The following is a 26,771-nucleotide window of genomic DNA, read 5'->3' on the forward strand; positions in this document are numbered from 1 at the left end:
ACGATACTGGAGAGTCCAGACTTCCGAGAAACCTGCCAGGGAGAGAGAGCTGCAGACAGAGTGTGGAACCAGCCCACGAGAGAGAAGTGTGTTGCATTCTACAAGGTTGGAAAGGCAGAGCCATCTAAGCTCATTGACATCAGACGTGTAATTACAAGCTGTGGAGTTTGCCCTGCTGGGTTTCAGTCTTGCCTTGGTTCAGGATTTCCTTCTAGCCCCTCAAATTTTCCTTTTTGGAATGACAAAGTGAAGTCCATTCTGCGCCATTGTTCACTGAAGTCTGTAATTTGTCTTTTGATTTTTATTGGGGGGGGTGGTTAAAATAAAGAGATTGCCTTGAGTCTGAGAAGATTCTGTCCTTTTAAACTGTCGAGACTGAAAGAATGTGTGAAAAATAAAAGTTGTGTTAAAAGATTTTTGCTGGATTTTGAGTTATGATATGGCCACATGCCTAGACAGCCCCGGGACTGGAATGTTGGTCTGAATGAGAATGGCTCCAATAGGCTCCTATAGTTGAACATTTGGTCGGCAGTTGGTGGAATTCTTCAGGAAGGTTCAGGAGGTGTGGCCTTGCTGAAGGAGGCATGTCACTAGAGGTAGGTTCTGAGACCTCAAAAGCCCAGCCACTCCTGGTTAGATTTCCCTACTTGCCACTTGTGTGTATGCCAGAACATGGCCCAAGCAAGAATGAAGTCATGTGAGAATTCTGAGTGCTTGTGAGAACAGCCCGAGAAAACAAGGGTCTTGTGACCTCAGTTTCTTCAAAACATGCAATTGCTCTTGGAATGTGCTTTCATGCTCCTCCCAGGTGTAGTGGGGAGGAGTGAGTTTACTTCAGGTTACTAATTATGCCGGTTATTTTTCAGTTAAGTGTTTATTCGCCTCTAAGGGAAAACATGGTTTTGCCACATGCCTGCTTGTCCTTGTGATTGGACATTTAGGTGATTCTTCTTAACCCTTGGAGTATAAATTGCCTGATGCTCTGAATAAAGTTGGCTATTGCCTGTGTGGTAGCACATTTAGTTTGCATCATTTTCAGGCTCCAGTCTTTCAGGTTTTACTGCCTCTGGAGTGGCAAGCATGTGTGGATAAGGACGTGAGCTCGGAGGTACTGCTCTTGGCAGCAGGTAAGCAGGCCTGCTCTTCACCATCGTGGTGAACACGCCCTCTGAAACTGTAAGCCCCCAAATAAACCTTTCTTATATAAATTACCTTGGTCATGGTGTCTTATCATAGCACTTGAAAAGTAATTAAGACAGCAGCCTCATCTCCACACCCAGGGTCTGAGCTGCCATGTGACAGAACTCTGAGGGAGCTCATGTGAAAAGAGAGCACACCTTGCAAGCAGTGTAGCTCCACGAAAAACAGCCCAAACTTGGTTCTGGGGAATGGGACAGGAAAGTGGGAGTCCAGAGAGCGGGGCGTGCAAGCAGTGCCTACTTTATATGAGATGCTTGGGAGCCAAGAGTATTTCTGAATTTAGTAGTTTCAGAATATTATCAGATAGATAACGAGGTGTCTAAGGGTTGAGATTGCACATGCATGAACCTTGCCAGCATAACTAGTGCAATAGTCCTTGCGTCTCCCATTTTGACTCTGGTGTGTTGGATGAGGTCATGTGTAGAATGACATTTCATTGATGCTTAAAAACTCACTTTTGGTCAGGCATGGTGGCACATGCCTGTAATCCCAGCACTCAGGGAGGCAGAGGAGGGTGAATCTCCTTGGGTTCGAGGCCAGCCTGGTCTACAAGGCAAGTCCAGGACAGCCAAGGCTACACAGATAACCCTGTTTCAAAACATATAAACAAATCAAACCAAACCAAAGCCCTTACTTTTGGAGCATTGCAGAGTTTCATATGAGGGGTGTGCAGTCTGTCATATGGTTTTTTATATTCTACATGGAAACTGCCCTTTCTCTGCATGCTGAGTTCCTGTGCAAGGACTTGTAATTTATGTGACTCACAGGGCAGTAGGGAGGACCTGAGTTTGATTACAAGAATCCATGTAAAAATTCCAAGCATGCTGATCAGTGCTTGTAGTCTCAGCACTGGGGAGGGGGGGGGAAGAGACTGAAGGATCCCTGGAACTCATTGGCCAGCCAATATAGCCTAATGAGTGAGATACAGGCCAGTGAGAGAGCGTGTCTCAAAAGAAAAAGAGGGGTAGATAATCTGGAGAATGACCTCCAAGACTGTCCTCCGTCCGCACATATTCATAAGCACGTGTGCCCTCACCCTGGCCCCCAGGCAAGTACACACATATACACTAATGTTTAAAAAGTGTGACTTACAGGGCTGGGGAGCTGTCACAGAGGATGAATGCATTTGGGGAAAGCCTAAAAACCTGATTTCCGTCCTTGGAATGCCTACAAGGTGGAGCTAAAGAAGTGACCCCACCAAGTTGTCCTATGACCTCTGTGTAAGCTCCTCCTCCACATCATACACACACACTAGTACTGCTGCCAACAACAACAATGACAGCAACAGTCATAAAAGCAGTGTGGCTTATGGAGACACACATGTGGAAAGAGCCTGTGAATCCAGGTTCCTCCCGCTCTGGACCCACCCCATGTCTTCTAGCTGGTATTGCAATGAGAGAGCTGCTCTTTGCGCCCAACATACCTGTGGAAACTTTTCTTACAGAGCCAGGTAGTACATCCTCACTGCCCAAGGTTCTGCAGGGATCCAACTCACACCCCTGCTCACACTTTGGCATAGACTTATTCCCCAGGTCTTAGGGTGGCTTCTAGATTCAAGTACACCTTCACTGTGTCCCTGAGGCATTAGGTCTCCTTGCTACTTCTGGCTTTTACTACGCATACTTTCTGGATACAGAGATGCTGAATTCAGTAATGTCCTTAGCCTAGCCAACCTAGTCCACAAATCCATGAGACCCTCTCTCATTTCTCCACTTATGTTGCTGTTGCTCTTTTCCTGTGAACTGTTCTTAGACCTGCCAAGCAGAAGCTACTATAGTGCAACATATATACCTTTATTATGACTCAAAGTGTATTGAATCTTATAGCGTCATTGTGGTTCATCTGTTTATCCATATCAAAACTGATAAAACATCTCTGTGCTTCTCTCTGTCTCCAAGATTTCCGTATGGTTGAGTTAGGGCCCCATAGCTGAGTTCTGACCTGTGGGCTCTGAGTGGATGTTTTGGACAGAACTGCCTTTTAAAATTATCCCACATAGTCCTCAAGGGAAGACTCTGGGTTTCAGATTGTGAAACTAAAGGTCAGAGGAAGGGAATGTGTTCTATCTTGGACTCTCAGTGTAAATAATAAATATGTTTTCATTATACCACAAAATGGTGGGTCTGTTGAAGCTGCTGGTATTAACTATTCTGATTAAAGCAGTATTTTGGGCTGGGCAGTGGTGGCACACTCCTTTAATCTCAGCACTTGGGTGTCAGGGGAAGGTGGATCTTGAATTCGAAGCCAGCTTGGTCTACAGAGCAAGCTCTAGAACAGCCAGGTTACACAGAGGAACCCTGTCTCAAAAAACAAAACAAAACAGGCAAACAAACAAACAAACAAACAAAAGCAGTATTTTGGTCCTGTTCTTTGAGTTTATTGTGGAAAAAAATTTTTTCATCATAAAAACTCATTTTGAGATTTTATGTACATGGGTGTTTCATCTACATGTATGTTTGTGTACTCTGTGCATATGGTACCCATGAAGGCCAGGAGAGAGCATTGGATCCTTTGGCACAGTAGCTACAGATGGTTGTGAGCCACTGTGTGGGAGCTGGGAACCAGACCTGAGTCCTCTGGAAGAGCAGCTGGTGAGATACACCGCTGAACCCTTTCTCTAGCCCCTCTATGAGCATTCTTGATATATGATGAAATTCCAATGGCTGGGCTGGACAGATGGCTCAGTGGTTAAAAGCATGTTCTGCTCTTCCAGAGGTCCTGAGTTCAGTTCCCAGAACGTATGTCGGGTGCCTCACCAATGCTTGTAACTCCAGTTCCAGGGAATCTAAGGCCTCTGGCCTTCACGTGTACTGCTCACATGTATATTTACATGCACTCACACACATACATTTGCATGTGCGTGCATCCACACATAACTAAAAATAATGAAATTATGTTTTAAAAAATTGCAGTTCTTAAGGAGAGTTGAGAGTGTTTTATGGAAGGCTGGTTCTTGTACAGGAGAAATTTGTGGCCCAGCTCAATCTCACCTTCCTGATATCGGTCTAGAAGACTCTTCTCACGGTGTCACCCACAGCTCAGGTGGGTCTCACAGTCGGAAATGAAGTTTTCTGCTAGCTTGTATCCTGCTCTCCTCTCTTCTTCTGCTCCACCCATTGTACCCCCAGCACAATCCTCTGGAGCTGTGGGCTCAGTTATCTGATGAGCACAAGTTTCCCAGAAGCTTATGAAATTTGTCTAAAATCCTACAGTTTTGTATGTCACACGTCTCACTCCCCTCTGTCCTCCTCGCTTCTGATTTACACTGTTCTCTCCCCTCAGTTTCCCTATTGAGCTTCACTTAACTGAAGAGCATCTGGGGATAGTCCTGACTCCCCAGTTCCTGGAGGGAGAGGCTGGCAAAAGTCCCCCTCTCTGAAACTCACTTCCTGCTTCATGGAAGCTTGTTCCTAGGAAGAAAGGCGAAGCACTGACCATGGAGAAGGTGCCTTTTCTCACCCTTCTCTCAACATATTGCATTGGCTGCTTTTGTGTAGAAAGATGGAAATTGGCTCTTTTCTTCCTGGTAAGACTAAGACAGAGTTATCTCAGGTTAACCAACCCAAACCCCAGTCATGAACAGATGGATTCTGTAAGGAACATTAGATTTTTCTCACTACCACAGAGAGACTTTAATTCCTTTTCTTGGAAAGCCAGCCCTGACTATGGAATTTTACTTAGGAGGCATGGTTTTAAGGCTTTTTATAAAGGGATGAGACATTGCACTGAAAAGCCCTGTTGGATTCCGCAGCCTGAAGAAGATTGTCCTGCAGGAAAAGGGTATGGGGCAAGCTCCTTATACCTTTACCCAGCAAGGCCAGCTTTCTAGCTGACATACAGCTGTCCCTATAATCCAAATTCCTACTTGATGTGGTAATGACATCAATGTAACTTTTGGGGTTAGGAAAACTTGATTTTCAACTTCAACCAATTAGGAGTTGTGTCTTGAGTAAATGACTCTACATTTCTAAGTCTGACGGCCATCATAAATATGCAGTCACAAATCTGGGGGACATTCTTGCTCAGAGTGGGGTCAGGATTGAACTTTTTCTACTTTTTACTGGTGTTTTCTTCCTCTACCTTCTCCTCTTCTTACTCCTTTAATTTTTATTCCCAAGAGAAAAAAACTTTCTTCTACTCTACAGATAAGTTCTTGCAACTTTCTGTTTGTTTTTCAGAATCTATGGCTTTTTAACTTAAGAAAACAAAAGGAAAGAAGAGAAATGAAATTAAAAACAAAACTACAAATGTAATTCTAGGGAAAAAAGTAGAAAAGTAGAAAATAATTCTAGATATGAATCAATGTTTTAATCTTCATTCAAGTATGACTTTCCCCATCTATCTGATACTTGTGCTTTGTACTCCCTTCCTTTGGGGAAAAGAGAATGATAACTGTTTTCCATCTTGTCCCAACATTTACCTGTTTATTTCTTATTAACAGGTGTTTTGTCCCATTGAGGTTGAAAGTAGGGAGACAGTGATGGTAGTCGTAGAAATTTGTGCCACTAGTAACTGGTATGGTTCTTCCTGAGTTCTTGCTTTCTGGGCTCAGTACTTTCTAGTTCATTTTCTATATCTCACAGAAAACATTTGTTCATGAGCTATATGGGAATTCCTTTCGCTGGCATCACTGCTTTGTAAAGTATTTGACTTCCAAAAGATAGCCCCTAACTCTCTGTCACTCACCGGCATTTCCTTTCATGCGGGGTTCTTTTTCCTCTTGTTTTTGATAAGGGACTGTGATAGGTACAGTCTTGGAACAATTGACTGTTGAGGGATTTTCAGAGGGGAAATCACTGCCTTTAGTTGTAGGCCCTCTGCTGAGCCCTCCCAGTGCCAATGGTTAGCTTCTGACCCGCAGTCACACAGATGGCCCTATCTCAGTGGGTCACAAAATAAAAGGAATAGATGGGAGCATGAGAGAGAGGTTAGTAAAGAGTGGGGAGATTGGACCTGGATGGTAGCCAGGCAGGGGTGAGCATACATACATATATGCTAAATTCTCAAAAATAATTTAAATGAAATGATTTAATGATACCCTGTCCTTCAGTGTTCATAGAATCTGACTTTTGTGATTCTCATGTTACATGAAAAAGGGCTTCTCCTCTGTAGTTAATGCTATGTAAGAACCAGTTCACTTCATACTTAAGTGTTCATTACTTAACAAGTAAGTTGATTAACAGTTAATCAAAGAGGAGATCATTCCATCTGATGTGACTTGATCATACTAGCAATTTGCTACTGGATTTAGACTTTTGAGAGAGGAAACCACAGACCTGAAGTGCAAGACAGATCTTTTCTTCCTCCTTTTAAGATAGAAGAGACATGGGACAAGGAAGGTCGGTGTCTCTGGGAACTGAGAGCTGTCCTTACTGGCAGGACTGAAGACATCAGGAGCTCAGTCTCAACCCTAGACTCTAGAGCCTCAAGAAATTAATTTTATCCAATGATCTGAGTGAACTTGGAAGGGAATTCTCCAGAACATCTGGAAAGACATACATTGTCCTCACTGGTTTTATTTCAACTAGACACAGGCTAGAGTTGTCTGGAAGGAGGGATCTTCAGTTGAGACAACAGCTTCATAAGATCAGGCTGTATGCAAGCCTGTGGGAGCATTTCCTTAATAAGTGATGGATGAGGGGAGACACCTCAGCCCCATGGTGGGTGGTGCTACCTTTGGACTGTTGGTCCCGTCTTCTATAAACAACCAAGCCATGTGGAGCAAGCCGGTAAGGTAAGCAGCACCCCTCCATGGACTCCAGGCTCCTGTCCCATTTGCATTCCTGTCTTGATTTCCTTTGTGATGATGATGTGGAAGTGTAAGGAAAACACACCCTTTCCTTTTTTAAAATTTACTTTTTAATTTTTTTATTTTGCCAAAGGTGTTTCATCAATGCAATAGTAACCCTAACCAGGACAGAAATTGGTACTAGCCTAGCTGTGTTAGTTACTGTTCGGCTGTGATGATAAAACACTATGACCAAAAGCAATTTAAGGAAGAAAATTTTTCCTTTAACTTATAGTTCCAGAACTATAGTGTCCTCTGGAAGGGGGGACACAGCGGGAAGCTGGCTGGCCACGGTTCATTCATAGGTGGGAAGCAAGGAGCAGGTCATTGGTGGGGGGAGAGGAGGGAGTATGGCTCTTCACACTCTTAAGGTCTTCCCTGTAGTGAAGTCCTTTCTCCAGGAGGGCTGTACCTCCAGGTTGTATGACCTTTCCAAAGAGCACCACCAGCTGAGGACCAAGTGTCCAAACACACGGGTCTGGATTGGTACCTGATAATTTACATTTCTGACAAGTCCCTAAGCTGCTGGTGCTGCCAGCTTGGAGCCGACACCTTGACTATCATCGTTCAGCAGACTTGTACCTTGTGAGTTATGCTTTCTTTCCATATCCTGCCTTCTCTTTAGGCCGCTGGATTTCCTGTAGGAGTTAAACAATGGGGAAGTTGTGCTCAAACATTTCCTTTCATATCCAACACCCTCTCTAGTTTCTAACGGCAGCATGCACACCTTGTATTTTGATACTTTAATCAAAACTATCAATTTGAACATCTTGTTTGTAGAAAGTAAGAAAAAAAACCAGTGAGACATTATCACACAGTTTAGGGAGGCTGTGTGTGTTAACTAAAGTGCTGAAGGTGAAGTAGAGAAGAAATGCAGGTTGCTACTCATCCTTATGTTCCTGGCCCCACCCTCACTATGAGCTTGTTGGCGGGAGGGATCTAAGATCACTGAACATAACAATGAAAAGTAACTTGGGAGCTGGAGAGGTAGCTTTGTTGCTAACGTGTTCTCTGCAAATATGAGGACTTGAATTTAATTCCTGTAAAACCCAGGCACAATCGTACATGCTTCCTTATCTCATCACTAAGGAAGTGGAGACATTATCATCCCTGAGTCTTGCTTAGCATAATCAGTGAGTCCCAGGTTCCAGTGAAGGACTTTAACGCCAAAAACAAAGTGGCAAGCTATGGAAGGACACCTGATGTTGACCTCTGGATTTTAGATACATACATACACACATGCACACACACACACACACACATGCCCACATCCACTCATACACACACGTGAACGTGGATAAGGACATATACACATGTGGATGTGGGCACACACATGAATAAGAACACACACATATGCAGACATGCATATACACATTCACTAACATGTAAACAGGGACACACACATACCACACAAGCAAAGTTTTTGAAAGAACTGATGCTGGCAGAGTTGGATAGACAACAGCTCCTTTAAAGGCTTTGGGAGATGATCACAGACTCATCAGATTCCCACGGGCCACCGACCGACCTGATTCCGAGAAGCAACTGCTAAGATCTGAAAGTTCTTTTAGATCACACACCCAGAACTCCTGGATCTCAGAGAAGCTCCCAAAGGGCCCAGTTTAGCCCCAGCACCGTGGATGTCTGATCCCACTGGCTTCCCACACAGCAAGAGAAAAGTTGAGAGTCTCTGCTGAGGCCACGACCGCCATGACACGGCTTCAAGGCAGCAAGCCATCTGCAAAATGTCTAGAAAGGCAAGTGTGTGCTATCTTCTCTCTGGTCTCTAATTTATTGGCAGAGAAATGTTAAGTAGACTTTTTAAAAAGAGTCACCATATTGCAGAAACAGATTGAAGGAAGATGGATTTGGGAAAATAGAATTTGCTGCAGGAGAGGATCCAGGTCCTGACAGGAAAGGCACGTGGCCCGTGTCACAGCCCATGTGGCTTCCTGGGTAAAAGTAAAGTTTCTCTGCTGCAAAGAATCTTGACACCAGTGACATTTCTTGAGCAATTACTTTGAGCAAAATCTTGTGGTACATGCTTTTATTAAATGAATTCTTTCACTCTGCTCTCACCAAATGTTCGTTATTATTATAATTCTCATGTGATAAGTGGGGGAAAGGTTATCTTCCTAAGGTTATTGCATGGTGGATGACGGATAGAGCCGGAATGTAGAGCTGTGCTTTATCAGAGCCCAAGCTGCAGAAACACGTAAAGGGAGCCCAAGTCTTCTTGTTCGGAGCAGTTCACTAATTCTGCCTGTGCCTTCAATTGTATTTTCCTCAAATCTATGTGCTAAAGAAGTGGCTTCAAGTATAATTGTTTCTGGAGACAGTGTCTTTATAGAGGCAAGTCTCAAGGCTGGAGTCCTTATTTTAAAAAGGAAGCGGGTTGGGGATGTAACTGACTTGTAGGAAGCCTTACGTTTGATTCTTAGCACCCCGGACAGTAACAACAACACACATTACAATAACAGTAAAGCAGCAAAAACAGCAAACTGAGCAAGGAACAAAAGACCCTACCGGTGCCAGTGGCTTGTGAGTGTATAGAAAGGGCCAGCTCAGAGCACAGCGTGGATGTGGCCTGCTGCAACCCAAGAAAAGGGGCTTCAGGAGGCCCCAAAGCTGCTGACACCTTGACCCTGCATCCCAGGCTGGAGGGCTGCATTTTGTGATGGTGGCTCTGGCAATACTGCCACTGTTATGGCTCTGATCACGTGATCCATGCTGGCTGGTAGAATGTTTATGGGTCCTACATGAGTAGAGGATGGAAGGTACTCTGGTGGTCCAGTGTACTTTCTCGTGCTCGTAGTCTCACTGTATGAAGGCCTGTGAGAGAGTGTCTCCAAAAGGAGGAAACACAGTAAGCAGAGCCTCATAGCGAGAGGCTGAGGGAGCTGGGTGGAGCCTGTCTGACTCCGGCAACCCTCAGAAGCAATAGTTCACAACCAAGCCTCCTCCCCCGTGAAAACTGACCCCTGCACCCACTGCAGTCAAGCTCCTGAGACCTCGGGGTGTTTGTGAGGTGGTATTGCTGTCCCAGTAGCTAGCGTAATAGCCAAGATCAGGAAAGCAAACTTCACAGTTTTTGCAAAATTGCTTCTCTGATCGTTCACTGGGTTGAGGAGGAATCAGGATGTATGAAGGTGAACAACCAGTAGGTTTAATAATTCTCTCAACAATTCTAATTAGGAGACTCCATATTCCATTAACTAGGAATATAATGGAGCTGCAATTTTATTTCTTCCAGCACAGTATCTGCAGAAAGACACTAGGTGGTGATCTGAAGAGGGAAAGGGAAAGCAGGGTTAGACTGCCTGATTCACCTCTGTTCAATGAGGATGACATGGCCTAGCTGTGAGCTACCACACACAAGTTCTAAGAAATAAACCCTTGGCTTTAATATGTGAAAAAGGGAGTCCATGCTGTTATCCAGCCCACCTGCCTTGGCCTGGCCTCACTTGGTGTCAGGAATTTGCAGGGACAGAAGTAAGGCAGGAATGTTAGAGAAACAAAGGCCTGTAGGGAGATTGTCCAGTATTTAGATATGAGCAGTTAGCCTAGACGAGCAGGACGGGGTATCTTCCTTACTGCCTAAGCTGGTTGTGAAGTCTGAGATTCTCGGTATACAGCTTGAGGTGGAAGGGGTGGGGTTGTAGTCCCCCAGATCTGAGAGCACCTACCAAAAGATTACAGGGTGGAGAAGTGGTCTCAGAAAGTATATCAGTTGTAGCTTGACAGCGGAGTCCTAGGGAACAGCTCAGTTTTCCAGTTTTGGGATTTCCTTATCTTTTGACCTGGGAACCACTTTTTAAGCCTTTTTGAGTGTTCAGTACTTTATCTGGAAAACAAGGGCAGTGATAATGTGTCCTTTCTGGCATAAAGCTTTCTGCAGTTCTGAAATTCATATTAAACTGAAGGCTTTGGTTCAGAAATATGCCACAGATGGGCTGTTATAAGAATAATCTTGGGCTATTCTTGTGCTCATAAACCAAGGCTCCTGACTAGCCTACCTTTCCCAGAGACATGGGACTCTAGATGCAAAAGTTAGGAAGAGACAAGATAAATCTTAACAAAACCGATATTTGAAGAAGAGACAGCCCCACCTGTTCAGGTCTTAAGATGAGTATGTAGTTTGGAGGCCCCGGCAAGAAGGCTGGCATTACACATTCCCTGTATCAGAAATCATCTAGTGGCTGACCTGTCACTGTGCAGCGTGCTCTGCATGGCTTTCATTGGTTGGTTAGAGTAACCTGTTGCCCAGGTGACAGGAAGCCCACTGCTGACTGTCAGCACAAATCATCCCGAACAGCTTCTGAGGAGACAATTTCCTTATCTCCAGTCTAATGTAACTTTCCCTTCTGGAACCACAGTGAATAAATTCCATGCTCTCCCCTCATGAAGAGGCCTTTTGTTTCCTGTTCTCCTGGGCTCCTTCCCTCCCTACATTCATATTGCCTGTGTGGCCTGAACAGCATCTCTGGATTCTTTTGGTGGTAAGAAGTAGTAATTCAATGTAAGCTGAGTTCCAAGGCCCACCCGTATGTACACAGCTCTTACTGAATGTGTTTTATGTTTCTGGTACCATTCATGGCACTGATGAGAGGGCAGCAAGAAAGCAGAGTCTACCCACAGGGAGCTTGCACTCTAGTGTGGAAATACGGAGTCACCTCAGTGCGTGAATACACACAGTTCAGGAAGTAAATACCGTGGGGGAAATGAGGTAGAATGAAAAGCATCGGGAGTCTGGGAGGAATGCTCTGGGCATGTGGGGTTGTCTGTGCAAGCTGAGAAGGCAGAGGTAGGCCCTGATTCTGCTCTCCATCTTCTGTTGTCTGGCTTTGGGGTAGACTGGCTTCCTCCCGGTGGAAGTGTGGCTGCAAATGTGGCCTCTCATCATTCTCACAATAAGCACTGGTTTCTCCAACAAGCCAGGAGATGCTCCGAGCTCTGCCAAGCTAGGATTACCTCAAGTTCCCATGTGCAGAATATCATGTGTTGATTTGCTTCACCCTTGGTATATTATCACATGAACATCAGAGGGAGGTGGCCACTCCAGAAGCTAAGAAGAGGCTCCATGTCACTCAAAGCCATTCCATAGGGTGTGGACTATGGGACACTTACCTGGAAATTGTAGCACTCACTATAAAGACCCCATGTAGGTACTCAGGACTTCTAAGCAGAAACAAAGCATGGCTCTGCCCCTGGGCTTAAGTAGACTACACCTTAACAGAGATAGCAATTCAACCTGGCCCAAAGCTGCTGTCAGCTTCACAGTGAAACTGTGGGAAAAGATGTGTTACGAGAGTCACTCTAAAACAGTCAGCACTCAGCAATCCATGTACATGTCTATCCCTTACTCCCCAGTTTCTAACAACCTTTACCTGCCTGATCCTCAATACATCTTCCTTCGGGAAAACACACACACGCGTGTGTGCACACACACCCACTCGTTCTTTTTTTTTTTTTTTAACTCATGTGACTTGACTCGGCTAATAGATCCAGCAGACATGAAGCTCACAGAGGGTGGGTCTACAAGCATGTGTTTGCATCCCTCTTGCACTCTGCCATTGAGTGCAATGTGCCTGAGATAATGTGCCTAGTGCCTTTTTTTTTTTTGTCACGGGGGACAGAAGAAAAAAAATTTTAAAGCAGGACTAACAACCCACATGAGCCATGGCCACATCCCTGGTGATGTAAGGGATCCTCCCTAGCCTTCTCCATGCCCAGCAGGACCCAGATAATCACCTGACTCTGTCTGTAGATCTGTCAGTCTCCTGGCCCACGAGATAAAGGCTCTTTCAATGTGCCCAGAGGTTTTCTCAGTGCTTTGATAGGCACCCTTTTTGTGGCGAGAGATGGCAGGCACTGGCTCGAAAGGCAAGTTATTTGTCGAGATAAAAATGTTCTGAGTTATTCCAGCTGCTCCCTTGACATAAAAAACACAGAACTTGATAGAGCTGGTTGTAGGATTTTGAACTTCAGAAATGTTTTTAAACTCAAAATGAGTAAATAGATTGTGTCGTGAATGAGTCTTAGTAACTGTGGGATAAAGAAAGATGGATGTGAGGCTAGAGGAAGCCAAATGGCCAGAGTAATGAAGGGTGGATCTGGCCTTCCTGAGTGCCTTTTGGCTACTTCCTGTCATGGACATCTAATTAGAATGTGCTGAGAGATGAGCCTGTCATAAGGGAAGCAACTTCATGGGGAGAAGAAGGTTGTCTTCCAACAGGTGGGTGTAGACACAGCACAGATGGAGGGTGCTTGGAGTGGGGTTAGTAAAGTTCCTGAGAGAAGCAATCAGCTAAGGAGTACTTCCTGGTCTTGAAGACAGGCCAGTCCGCTGGCCACGGAGGGTGGAGATGCCCTAGTAGGTCCTAGTAGAACATTGGAAGTAAGGATGTCTTCTCCTTGGGGACAGCAATCTGTGGTACCACCGAGCCCTGTCTCTCCATGATATAATCTAGAGATTTGGAGAGTACCAAGTCAACCAAGAGATACTTCACACTCACATCCCATGTACCCAACAACACACATTAAAGGGCTAGGTGGTGTGTGTGTGTGTGTGTGTATGTGTGGTATTGAAACAAAAAATAAAAAAAAGAAAAGATAAAACACTTAATGCAATGAGGCTCTGAATGTCTTAGATCTTTCCATTTCATACCAAACCCATGTGTCACAGCTTAAAAGAAAGGTATTTTTCTTTCTCTGCATCCTAGTTGGGAGGGGACTATTACAAAGACTGGACTAGGTCACACTTTTCAATTGTTGGATGGTAATAAGAGCCTAAGCAAATAGAGTCTTATTTAGAAAGTCCTTTCCTACATCTTTGTCTTATAATGTATGGCTTGTATTTTCTTACAATTGTTTCAAGTTGTGCATTGAGATCTTCGATTCACTTGGTGTTGATTTTTGTGTATAGCAATAGATAAGGGTTCAGATTCATTCTTTACACACAGACATCAAGTTTCCCCAGCACCATTTGTTGAAGGTGCTTTTGCTTCTTGAGTGTGTTTTTTGTCATATATCAAATGGCTGTAGTCACATCTATTCATGTTTGGACCTTCTATTTTGTTCCAATGGTCCGTGTGTCTGTTTTTGGGCTAGTACCATACTGATTTCATTACTATAGCTCTGTAGTGTGTCTTGAAATATGGAATGGTAATTCCTCTAGTATCGATTTTTTAACTTAGGATTGCTTTGAGTATTGGGGTTCTGCATGAAGCCATGGAGGACATACCCTTAATAAGTATGAATGGAAAGATTAGCAATGGACCTCTTTTCTGTAGTGCATTGCAGCAGGCTCAGTGTCATTTCTTTTCAGTATCTGAGCCGTTAACTTGTAGGGAAATCTTATAGAGGCAAAGCCTGATAGGAATGGCTCTCCATGGGTAAGAGAAAAGCCAGCGGCATCCCCATATCAGTGTTACTGGGAGTAGCATAAGTTAAGGGTTAGGTTAATGTGTTTTTGTGCTTTGGAATTTCTTCATGGAAGGGGAGCATGGTCAGTGAGACATCAACCAGACAGGGTGCACTGTCTTGTTTAAAAAAAAAAACAAAACAAAACACATGGGGGTGAATTCACAACGCCCATTGCAAAGACCTGCTGTGAACTGGCATATGGAATTAGCTCCATCCTCCTCCCTCCCTTCAACTTTTACTTACTTTCCGACCATGAAGGGAATTTTCTCTATTTTCACCCATGAATTGGAAATTTCTATCCAGATAGCAATGAGATTAAAATAGCAGCAAAAAAAAAAAATTCATTTTAGGAAGAAATAATCCTTCTTATACTTAATCTTATATACATGTACCAGTACTTAATCACTTTAAACACCAACAAATGAACCTGCCCAAAAGCAGTTACCATAGTTACCGTTAAAACACTTTAAATGGCTGTAGGACCAGGTAACCTCTCAGGGGCTTGTGTCCATGGGTGCAGGCAACTGGAAACCAACCAGGAGCCTAGAGGCTAGAATACAAATCTAAATAATGACCCTCATCAAATTCACTTTTTTCCTAGTAAACAAAGACAGCACATTTGGAAGGCCTGCCTTCGCTTCCTGATCACTCCTTTTTTTTTTTTTTTTTTGTATCTCCAACTGATGAAAATAAACAGAGGGAAACAGCATGAAATAGAATTTGGAGAGTAGAAATTGAGGGTAAACAAACTGATAGAGCAGGAGCTTAGAAAGAACCCCTCAGTTAGCTGGATTACCTGTCTGAGACAGCTGGGTGTCAGAATGGGTTCACCAGCAGCCTCCCACCTGGAAGCAATGGTGTGGAGAAGCTTTTGGCTGGTTACCTGATCCCCCCCCCCCCCCCCCCCGAAATCCCATGAGATTCATCCAAGGTTCTCAATAGGGAGATCAAAGCATCTTTTGTCTTTTCAGCTGGAGAAGCCAGAGGAGGGGTTGGGTGAAAAGCCCTGTCCCAGTGGGAGGTCACAAGAATTATCCTTCTTGGCTTATCTTTTAAAGCACACTCATGCCATTCCTAACAAAACAAAGCGAAATGTGATAGATGAGGTACCTGTGGCGTAGGAACATCCTGGTCTTTTCACATCCAGAGGCTGCTGTGTGTGGGAGTCAGAGAGCCGGCTCCATTGATAAAAGCACTTGCTGCCCGAGTGTGAGGAGCTGAGGTTCATCCCCACAGCCCCCGTTAGAAGGCAGGATGCAGTGGTCCACATGCATAATTCCAGCGCTAGGGAGGCAAAGACAAAGGCAGGTGGCAAAGAAAGGTAGGAGGGCGTCGCTGGTCAGCCAGTCCAGCCCTTTCATCAAGTCCCAGGTTTCAGTGATAGATTCTGTCTCAGAAAACAAGGTGGGCGACTCCTGGGAAATGGCACTTGAGGTTGATCTCTGGCCTAGACAGGCAAACATACATATATGTGTGCATACACACACACACACACACACACACACACACGTTGTTCTTGGGCCTAGAGATGGCAGTTTCTATTTATGGAATCTGGGCAAGTTTTACAGTTTCGCTCCTTTTCCTCAATCTATAGAAGGAGGACCCCTTCCTCCCTCCTTGTCTCCCTCCTTCTGTTATCCAATACACACTTACTGTGTTGCAGTGAAACACAGATCAACAAAGCCATCGATGACTTTAAAGATCTTGGTGCGGGACAGGCAACAGCACGGCACACGCTATTTGTGTGCGGGCTGTTAGTGGCAGCCACTGTACAAAGTTAGTGGCTTCGGTAGTAGGAGAAACCAGCCAGGGATTCCTTGGAAAACATTGCCCTGGACATGACATGTGAGCAAAAGCTTGTGAGGTGAGCATCGGGCAGACTGAGGCGTCAGTGGTGAGAAACTGAAGAACGTCGGGACTGAATGTCCTGTGCTCAGGCGGCGAAAACAAGTCAATTTGTTATTGACTTGTCAATTTGAGGCATGTGTGAGTCTCCTGACAGCTGGGTGCAGAGCCAGATCAGTGGGAAATGAGTGACAGGAGTGGGAAGCCATGCCTGGGGACCCTCAGCCTGTGCATAAGAAACCCTTAGAGGGCTTGAGATTCATACAACCTGGAGAGCTGGAACGCAACCCAGAACACCGGAACTGGAGGAACTGGAGGGTGTCGAGAAAAGAATGCCACAAATGAGGCATGGCAAGGCCAGGATGGACTCTCATTGCTGAGATAATGTGCTGAGGCTTCAAATGCTGCGAGGAGGCTGAGGCCCGGGACGACCCAGACTGCCCGTGGAATGGAGGAAGTGGCAGTAAGATGGTGGTGGTTACGGAGGGCAGTATTTAAAGGGGGCTAAAGACCCTGAACAATCTCTGAGGGTTGTGAAGTGGCAGGGCAAAGAAGCCTGGGTTTCCAGAGGAGGAGCAGGGACGATTTGTTTGTGCTGATGGAGGCAGGATGTGGGGTGAGGACAGACATTCGCCACTGCAGATTCGCAGCTTCTCAGTTGCATTAGACAGTTAACAGAACATCAGCATTTTAAATAGACACCCCTGTGCACACGATAAATTTATTTTTAACACTCTTACATCCTCATCTCAAAATTAGCTTCTAGTGAGCTCCACAAAATTGCCTGAAATTTGTCACCTAGGAGCATAAATAAAATGAGGAAAAAGAAAGAACGTGAAAGAGGAGCTCAGAGTTGTAAGTTATTGCGAGGTGGGAAGGAAAAGTCACAGCGGCTGGATGGGAGGGTTGGGTCAGAAAACCTATTCACCAAGGCAGGCAGCTTTAATCTTGGAGTCTGTTTTGGGTAGTGTCAAGTGTGGTACAGCTTCTCAAAGAACAAAATAGATTTCACAACCGTTAGTTTTATCCTGTGGAAAGAAAAAAAAAACTCATAAAATATAATAAGAAGAGAAGTGTGGTTGCTGGGGAAACCAGAGCTAGAGGCTGTGTGAGCTTTCAGCATATCAGCATAGGTGTGGCATACTGCAGGTGACCCCGCCTGTACCTGGCAAGGAGGGCGCTGGCGGTGAGGACTCTGAATCTCGTTACTGGTGACATCTCTGAAGACATTAACAGAGCTGCGTGCTGATATACAGAGGGGAGTCTCTCAACATGATGCGAACAGTGGCTGTGTCGTGAGGAGTAAAACTTGGAATGTACGCTTTATGGACATTCCTGCCTCCAGGCGTGTCATCCCCGGGCTTGGCTTGCTCTTCTCCAGACAGCCACATGGCTCCTGACCTCGTTCTTCATCTGTACCTCCGCATCCTCCTGCCGACGCCTTCTCCAAGGAGCCTACTTAACACCTCACATGGCTCCCCTCCCTGCTTCATCCGCATCTCTTCCCCACAGCACTTATCGTCATATACTGTCTTATGTTTTATTAAATCTTAGTTGCTCAAAGCAGCCATTTTGTCTGTTTTATTTAAAGAACTATTTTAATTTTCTGTCTCTCTGCATGTACATGCTGGTGTCTTCAGAGGTCAGAAGAGAGCTTCAGATCCCCAGAGTTAGAGCTACAGGCTTTCTTGAACTGCTTGAGATAGGTGCTGTGAGCTAAACCTGGTCCTCTTTCCAGCGCTCAGTTCTAACCACTTGGCCATCTCTCTGATTTTGCCTGTTTTGATCACTGCCATATTCCAATACATAGCATGGTTGGCACATAGTTATTCCGTAAATGTTCTCTGGGGGGCGGGGTTGGAGCGATCAATTCTGGCTCCCTGTTAACTTTCTGTTCCTCTTGAGCCACTGAGTGGTGTTCTTTGCTCATCAGATTGCCAAGCACAGCCTGCTCAGCACCACACAAAGTTGACCTCATCGTCCTCGGTCCTCAGCCCACTCTTAGGGCTTCCTGGATCTCCACTCTGAGTCTTCTCTTTGCCATCACACGGACTTGTCCTTCCAAGTGCCTAGCATGCTGCAGAGAGGAGCATTCCTGAAATCTGTGGGTAGCTGGAGCTGACCAGGGCCTTAACGAGAGCCTGCAGGCAGCTGGAGAGTGGACTGAGTTTTTCCAGAACTCAGAAAGGATGACAGCAGCTAGCCTGAAGAGTTCTTTCCCTCTGCCTATTAAAGAATGAAAAGACAGGAGAATTGCTCAGAGCAAGGTGAAGGTGAAGTTTATTGGCAGGCCTTATCCACATAGAGAAGGGGTCCCAGAGCCAGCAGACTCCCAACGTGGAGGGCCTGTGTTTATTTATTTGGGTTTGAAGGTCCCCACTTTTCTCCTGTTGGACTGAAGGTGTGTCTGTGTGCCTTTTGGTGGGGGGTTAGGTCCCTCCATCTGCAATAGCTGAATTGGGACCTCCTGCCTTGGTGCATAGGTTCAGACACAGTCGCTGGTTGGCTGGGGTCAACGATCCCTCAGTCCTCCAGTTTCCTTTTTGGTGGAACAGAGAAAGAGAAATGTGCAACAGGTGGAAACAAATTTCCCACTTTTTGGGGGAAATGAAACTTGCTGTAGGGGGCAGAGAAATGAAGAGAGTCACGGCATTCCCTCTTCTCTCCTCTTAGGAGCCAAGCAGGCTGGGTAGTGAGCTGGGCCTGCAGAGGACAAGTGGGGACTGTAGCTTTATGCTCAGTCTTTGCATATCTTCTCATGTATATGGGTTGGATGTGGGTCTGTCTGCTTTGTGACTCTACTGTGGGTCACATTCATTAGACAATCACAAATATTAAATTGTTGCTCTTGGTGAATGAGTGCTAAGGTCGGGATCTGCATGTGTTTGTTTGCATTCCCAGATCCGCTCCAGCAAGTCAATTCTTTCTGTACTATGAATTGTGGGTAAAAACCACAGCTGACAGCCGGCGTGTGACAAGGGTGTGTTGCCCTGCCGTTCTCTTTCTGCAGTTACCTGCAGTCTCTGCAATTACGTTGTTGATGTTCTCACTCACCCTGGTTACAGGCATGTTCCTCTTTCTGGGCTCAGTCTCAACCTTCTTTTGCTTCTATTTCTTTCTTTGCAGCTTCTGCATTCATTTTTCCTTTCTGTGACCTGCAAATTATGTCCAGTTTTATGAATGTCTCACAGAAAAAAAAAAAACAAAAGAAAGAAGGAAGGAGGAAAAACGAGAGAAGAGAAGAGAAGAGAAGAGAAGAGAAGAGAAGAGAAGAGAAGAGAAGAGAAGAGAATAGAGGTACTTCCTGTGTTATCCGGCTGGTTGTTTTGGTTCATGTCTGGTAGACCAGGCCTTCAGGATCTTTCCTTTGCGCAGCTCGTCATGCTGGTGTGCCAGGCACCCACGGAACCTCTCCTCAGCCCAGTATGGACCATCTTTATGTTTAAATCTGTGCACTACTAGGCTCATTTCCACTTGCCATGATTACTGATGAACTTGGATTTCATTCTGATTTTCTACTTTCCATTTGCCCAGCTTAGACTTTCTTTTATCTTGAATCGAGTTAATTGACCTACCTCTTCCCCATGCTATTACTAATCTTCTGTTATTTCTGAAGACTTTCTTTTCCCTTACATAGCTAGGAATTAACCCAGGAATATCTGTAGAATATACAAGTAATTAAAGCCTATTAACCAATCAACACATCTTCCAAATGTTAAGAAATTTAAAATATTTAGTTCTCAAATACTCTCCTAGAACGTGTATGAGATCGTTATAACTTCTGTCATCTTCACACTTCCCTGAGGGGACTTATTGTCACTGTTTTCTGTAGTTAATCAAGCATAGATTTGATTTTACTACTTTCTTTGCTCAACGGTCTCTCTGACATCATTGAAGTTCTGGCCAACCTGTGCTTGTGCCTTCATTCCAAGAATTTTGGTCCACAAATGTGATATGTCACAGTGCAAAAGGAAGAGGGTAAAATAAGTGGACATATTTTATAGCCTTCCCCATGCTCTAGAGAAGTCTCATGTAGCCCAGGCTGGTGTTGCGCTCACTGTGTAGCTGAGGATGACCTTAAACTCTTTTTTCTAATGTGTATGCATGTTTTACCTGCATGTATGTCTGTGTGTGCGCTTGATAATCACGAGGGCCAGAAGAGGGCGTCAGAACCCCTGGGACCAGAGTTGCAGGCGGTTGTGAGCTGCCCCGTGGGTGGGAAACAGACCTGGGTTCTTGGGAAGAGCAGCCAGTGCCCTTAACACTTTCAGCCACCCCTCCAGCCTGGCCTCCAACTTTTGACTCCCGACTCCTTCTCTCAAGGACGGGGATCACAGGTGTGGGCCTCCACAACAGACTTTTATCTTAACAGTTCTTGAAATCTGAGTAGCGCACAAGCACTTTCACAACAAAGACAGCTCTGGGGCAAGGCCTGGGAACCATTCTTCTGACCTGATGTCTTTCTGGTTGGAGGGAATCTGAACACATTTTAGGTTGGCACAGCTGCTAGGCATTGTGGGAGGAGAAGCAGGAGGTAAGGTCTGAGACTCCAGGAAAAGTTTTTCTTGCAACCCCAGCTTTGGAAACTGTTGCTCAGAAGCCAGCCTTCTGCCATTCTTTTACGTGAGGCCCTCTGAAAAGCTACATGTCTGCGGGCACACTGTGACTGGGAAGCCTGGGGACCTGGGGGCTCAGAGGTTGACAGTGCCAATTAACAGCAAGAGTGCAGGCTTGTAAAAGGGCTGCCAGGGACTGGCAGGTCTTCTCTGCTTCATTAGGGTGACTTTGAAAAGGTTGTAGGCAAATGGCACCTTTCACTTTAAAAAAATTGAACTGGTGGCTTCTTGACCATTTTTAAAGCTTGATTTCGAGCTGTCCGCCGCAGCAAGGACATGACCACAGCCAGCATTACTCAGAAAGCCATGGCATGCGGAGTCTACATCTTTCAACGCCCCCGTCTTGCTCGCCATACTTTTCTGTTAGCTGCCTCCTCCTTGACACGTTCTTTAAACTCCCCCTCCTCCCAGTAAAAGCCCACGCCATATCCCAAGTCTGTTGCTGAGAACAGAATGGAAGACATCTGCCTCTTGCCTTTTTTTTTTTTTAATTCCTCTAATTGATGGAGCCAAGACTCCACACCACAGCTCCGCTCCCCGAACAAACCAAATGGTGGCTGTTGGCAGCATATTGACAGCTTGTTAATGAAGGGATCCTTGACAGTGTGACAACCTGCCTGGGCGGCTGCAGGAAGCCAAGTCCACCCCCGCGCGCGCGCGCGAGCCCCAAGTAATTAACAGGTGGGGGGAAAAATAGCAAGAAGCCGCCACCGGGGAGAAGAGGAACAGTCAACAAAACGGATTATGTAGATTTTAAAAAAGATTTTGATTCTGCAATATTGTTCTTATTTATTGCTAGCAAACTCCCCTTGGAAAGAGTGCTTGGCGCGGGGGCAGATGAGATGAGCGTGGGTTTGCGTCTCAGTCTGGTGGCCTCCTCCTTCTGTGGCTTTGGAACCGTTTGCTTCCTGGACCTTAATTTGTGAGAAGTCACCTGACCGGGTGTTATTTGTAAGAACACCCTCATTGATGATACATCTCAGTCTTCAATTGTTAAGAAATTCTCTCTCTCTCTCTTTATTTTGAATTTGCTCGAGGGTTCTTACGTCTCTGCCAGGGTTTGATTTCTTCTAAAGATTATAAAGCTGGGCTTTTGTTTCCTGGAGGGCATCAATTGTTTGTGTTTACACATGTTTGTAAACAAACATGTGAGTTTGTGTGTGTAGGTCAGAGGTCAATGTCAGGTGCTGTTTCCATGGTAGTGTCTTGTCTTGCTTTTTCCCCTTGACACAGGGTATCTCACTGATTAGTTGAGACCTGGTGGTCAATGAGTCACAGGCATCCTCCTGTCTCTGCCTCATCAGCCCTGAGATTACACGAACACGCCAGGTTTCTTACGTGTGTCAGCGATCTACACTCAAGGCTTCATGCTTGTGTCGCAAGCTTCACCCACCTGAACTATTCCCTCAGCCCCTGGGCTTTGTTTTTACGTGTGTGCATAAGATTCTAAATGATTCCATTTTCCCTTCCATCAGAAGGGAGCTGCCCTCCTCCAAGCCTCTCCTCGGTCATGCTTTCTGTCCTGTCCTTGTGTGTGTTCTGTTTACTGTGTTTCTGTGCTGTCGGGTTCCATGAAGTAGATGTGAAGAATGGTGTGCGGAGAACAGAAAGGCTCAGGCTGGCTCAAGAGACACTGATCTCTTCAACAACCCCTCACCAGCTCCACTAAGCCCCCAAATATTCACACCGATCACTGTAAAGAAACTGCTTGGAGCCATGTATGTGACTCCTGATTGGACTCTCCCCCCTGGGCTCTGAGAATCACCAGGAAAGAAGCATCAACCGTGTCTCAAAACCCCAATCTCTAGCTCCTGCTCTGTCACCAAGGGCTGGATTTAATTTAGGAGACATTCAAGATGATTTGAAGCAATTGCTTTCAAGTTTCCTCGGGGCTTAGATTCCTTCCCTTATGAGTTGATGAAAGCTATGGACTCTCTGTAGGAGGAAGAAAAAAAAACAGCACAAACATATACTTTTAAACAATTTCAGCCCATTCAATGAATCGCTTAAAGTTCCAAGTGTACATCTGATGAAATATCCATGTTATAAACACCAAGGAGTAAAAGGAAGGGTGCAGGCTTTCTTCATTTTTTAATGTATACATTTGTAGCTTTATTTGTTTTATTATTATTTTAAACGGTATCTAACCCTGGAGCCCTAGCCAATCAGACACTCACTATGTGGCTCAGCCTGGCTTTGAACTTATACGTGATCCTCCTACCCCAGCCTCTTTAGTGTAAAGATTATAGGCATGAACTCAGCATGCCTGCCCGAGATAGAGACTTTAAATGAATTCAGAGTTATTTATCAGAAGGCAGATTGTGGAATTCTGACAGAAAGTTGGCTGAGAAGCAAGCTGGTAGGCAGCATTTCTCTGGGGTCTTTGCCTCATTTCTTGTCTTCAGGTCCCTGCCCTGACTCCTGTGATGATGGACTACAAATCATAAGATGAAATGTAGCCCCCCCCCTAAAAAAAAAAGGTTGGCCCACTGCTCTGGCCTGTGGGGGAGTCAGGTTTACCAGGGTGACCACTCGCTCTGAGTAGACTGCCTGTGTGCTGTGGACGCCTGAGCTATTGACTAAGTTATAAGTACAAGGGACCTACCAAGCCGTAGCTGAAGCACTCAACTGGTGTGCCTGAAGGAGGGCCTCCATAGCTCGGAGTGTGCCTCAGTCTTCCACCAAGAAAAGCCCAAGGAGAAAAATCTCACAAAGCACAGAAGAAGAGCATCACAAGAAATGGTCAGGAGGTCCCAGAGATGAGACAGTCACCCCAAGAAAATCAGCTGAAAAGGTGCTTCAGCAGAGGTGTGCTGAAAAAGCACCGAATGGAAGAAAGAGATAGGATCCATTAGAATGCAGATGCTGTGATGTCACAGGGGAGCCTGGAAACGATCACTTCAGATAGGAAAACAGTGTTAATGTAGGGGTGTTTACAACAAGGCTGGAAAACAGAGAGATTTGTGGTGGTTAATCTCAGTTGTCTTGACTGCATCTAGAATAAAAACAGAAATCCAAGCTGCTGGGCATACCTGGGAGGGGTATTTAAAACCCGAGTCTTCACAGCAGGAAGACCCACCTAAATGCAGGCTACATCTTCTGGTGGTAGTCCAGATGAAAGGGCATGGGAGGAAGAAACTTCTCTTTGTTCCTGCTTCTGCTTGCTCTCACTGGAAAGTCCATCTAGCTTGGTGTTACAGTATTTCCTCATGGGTACTGAATCCAACTTCTTTGGGATGCGAATGTAGTGAGGAGACCAGCAGCTCTCCAGGACACTCCAGACTCAGCAGCAGATTGGGACTGAGCAGCCTTTAGATTCTCAGTCTCTCCAGTGTGGGCCAGCCAGTCTTAGACTACCTGGATGGTAACCTGTAAGCCAGTCTCACACACACACACACACACACACACACACACACACACACACTCACCATTTATTTAATTGGGTATCCTCTCTTGAGGACACAGACTAATATAACATTGGAGAAAATAATTCAGAATATAGCAATGACAGTAAACTATGAGACTATGAGACAGACATAGGACAACAGACTGCAGTTATGCAGAATTAAAAAATCTATTTTCTTTTTAGTTCTTTGTCAGTCTGTGTGTGGGTGAGTTCACGTGAATGCGGTGTCTGAGGACAGAGGTGTCGGATGATGGGCATTGCCTACGGTTAAAGCTGAGCATCTCTCCAGCCCATAGCATGTGGACTTTTACCCTCCACAGGACGTGGAAATGACAACACTGGAGTTTAAAGGGAAGGTAATGAGAGTTTCCAGAGATCATCAAAATTTTCACTGTCAGACAAATGCACGTTCCCGGTCCCAGCAGAAGATGCCAGGAAAGAAAACGGAAGGAAAGAGAAACATTTCCAGAGCCCCTAGACAAAAACTTCCTGATTTTAAACATCACTAACACAAATGATTCAAACACCTCGCCAACCTCCCTCAACTCCGCATGACCAGCAGGAAGTGTGCTGCAGTGCGGGGCTTATAATGGCTGGCAAAGTAAAAATAAACTGCCATTTTTTCCTCTTAATTATCCTAATATGTTCGTATTATTCGCAGTCCTTGTATTAAACATGATTTGCTTATATAATACAGGTAAATATTTTTAAAACTAATAACCTGATTCAAAGTCTAAGAAGATCATGGTGCCTGGGTCAGTTCGTAGTCTTCATGCCTCAGTGCTAGTCACGTGGGTCCCATGATCTTTCTTCCTCTAGTGTGTGCTTCTCTTCACTGCAGACGTATCTGCTAGAATCCGTGGCATGTTCAGAGGTCCACTGAAATGTTTAATTTTAAAATCTATTAAAAAGGGCTGGAGAGAGCTCACTGTTAGGGTCCCAGTGCCCATATCAGTAGTTGGCTAAAAACAGCTGCTGACCTTAGCTTCAGGGGTTCTCATGCCTCCATGGGCATCTGGATGTACTTGCATGTTCATAAAGATATACATCTACATGGATAAATCATAAAAGAGATTTTTAAAACTCAAGAGACAGGTTGAATATAATAATGGATTCACCTTCATTATTATATGTCTTTACATTGGTGCAGTAGTGATATTATTACATGCATTTGCATGTGTGCATACATACATACACACACACACACACACACACACACACTCACACTCACACACACTCACACTAATAGAAGAGGAGAGCCATAGGTCAAAAGTGAGTTGGGACCATGGAAATCCTAGGGTACTCTTGCGTCTCTAACTTCATGTTCTAATTTTGGTTTCCACAAAAGCAAGAGTGAGCTCAGGTTCTCTGGGGACTGTGTTTGAGGAGAGGTCTTAGGGAGCAGATGTGAGGTGCAGGGTGAAGCCCAGGGAAGGAGGGGGTGCCAGTATCCTCTATGCTTTGCACATAGACTGCGTAAGTCAGCTTCACTGAAGAGCCCCAGCCCCAAGGATGGGCAGAATTCCTCACAACAGTGCGTCTCTCCCCATGAAGGGCGGGGGAGCTTGGGTGTTCATCCATTGAGTGTTATTGACCTTCATTTGTGAGCGCTTCCCTAGAGGTCTGTCGCCTCCCTTCCACAGGGCTGGCAGAGATGCCGTGTGGCTCCCTCGCACCAGCGAGGGACTGGAAGCCAAAAAACACTGACTGCTTGTTCAGGATGAGCTGCTCTGCGCCTGCGAGAGGGACCACGTGGCCAACACAACTGATGCCAACACCAGAGCGGGGCCATCATGATGTGGTTCAAAGCAGCCAATGTGGCTGGTGCGATTGTCTCGGAATCAGCCTGTGCTGCACCTGTGCTCTCGTCTCACTTTATTTTTGTAAGGGCTCAGGTTATGCCAAGCCATACTGCATAAATATGTGTGAAACGTGTATATTCACGCATACATAAACATATTCAAAGTTCCTTTTTTTCTAGAAATAGAAATTGCTTGCGTTTATGAGCCATGCTTATTTTCATAGAACCTTGCATATAGTGAGTGTATGATACATAGGTAGGGTTGAGAAAGTTCTTTTGAACCACTCAGGTTAGAGGATCTCTTGTGGCATGGGGATGGGTGGGTGTGCTGGATAGACTTGTGTCAAAGTGGCACGAGGTGGAGTCATTTAGGGAGATGGAGCCTCAACTGAGAAAGTACCCCAACTGAATTACCTTGTGGGCAAGTCCGTGGAACATTTTCGTGCTCACTGTCAGTGGTGTAACTCCTGGGTGGGTGGTCTGGGCACTGTAAGAAAGCAGGACGAGCAAGCACTGTGAAGTAAGGCAGTAAGCAGCACTCTTCTACAGACTCTGTCTGCCTCAGCTTCTGTCTCCAGGTAACCTCCTTGCTCGAGTCTCTGTTTCAACTTCTCTTAGTGGTGGACTATAATTTGGAAGCGTAAGATGAAATAAGCCCCTTTCCCCCACGTTGTTTATTGTCATGATTTTATC

At 45.3% G+C, this 26,771-nt stretch overlaps 1 long non-coding RNA gene across 1 annotated transcript in view; it reads left to right on the plus strand.

The window, feature by feature from the left end:
• The window catches only part of LOC132654645 (uncharacterized), a 336,065-nt gene that overhangs the window by 184,806 nt on the left and 124,488 nt on the right, over positions 1-26,771 (plus strand). Inside the window, exon 3 of the long non-coding RNA XR_009592302.1 lies at positions 19,382-19,552. This is a non-coding gene — a long non-coding RNA (uncharacterized LOC132654645). The remainder of the gene's footprint in view (positions 1-19,381; positions 19,553-26,771) is intronic.

Source organism: Meriones unguiculatus, chromosome 6 (assembly GCF_030254825.1).
Source record: "Meriones unguiculatus strain TT.TT164.6M chromosome 6, Bangor_MerUng_6.1, whole genome shotgun sequence".
In the NCBI taxonomy this organism is placed as follows: domain Eukaryota; kingdom Metazoa; phylum Chordata; class Mammalia; order Rodentia; family Muridae; genus Meriones; species Meriones unguiculatus.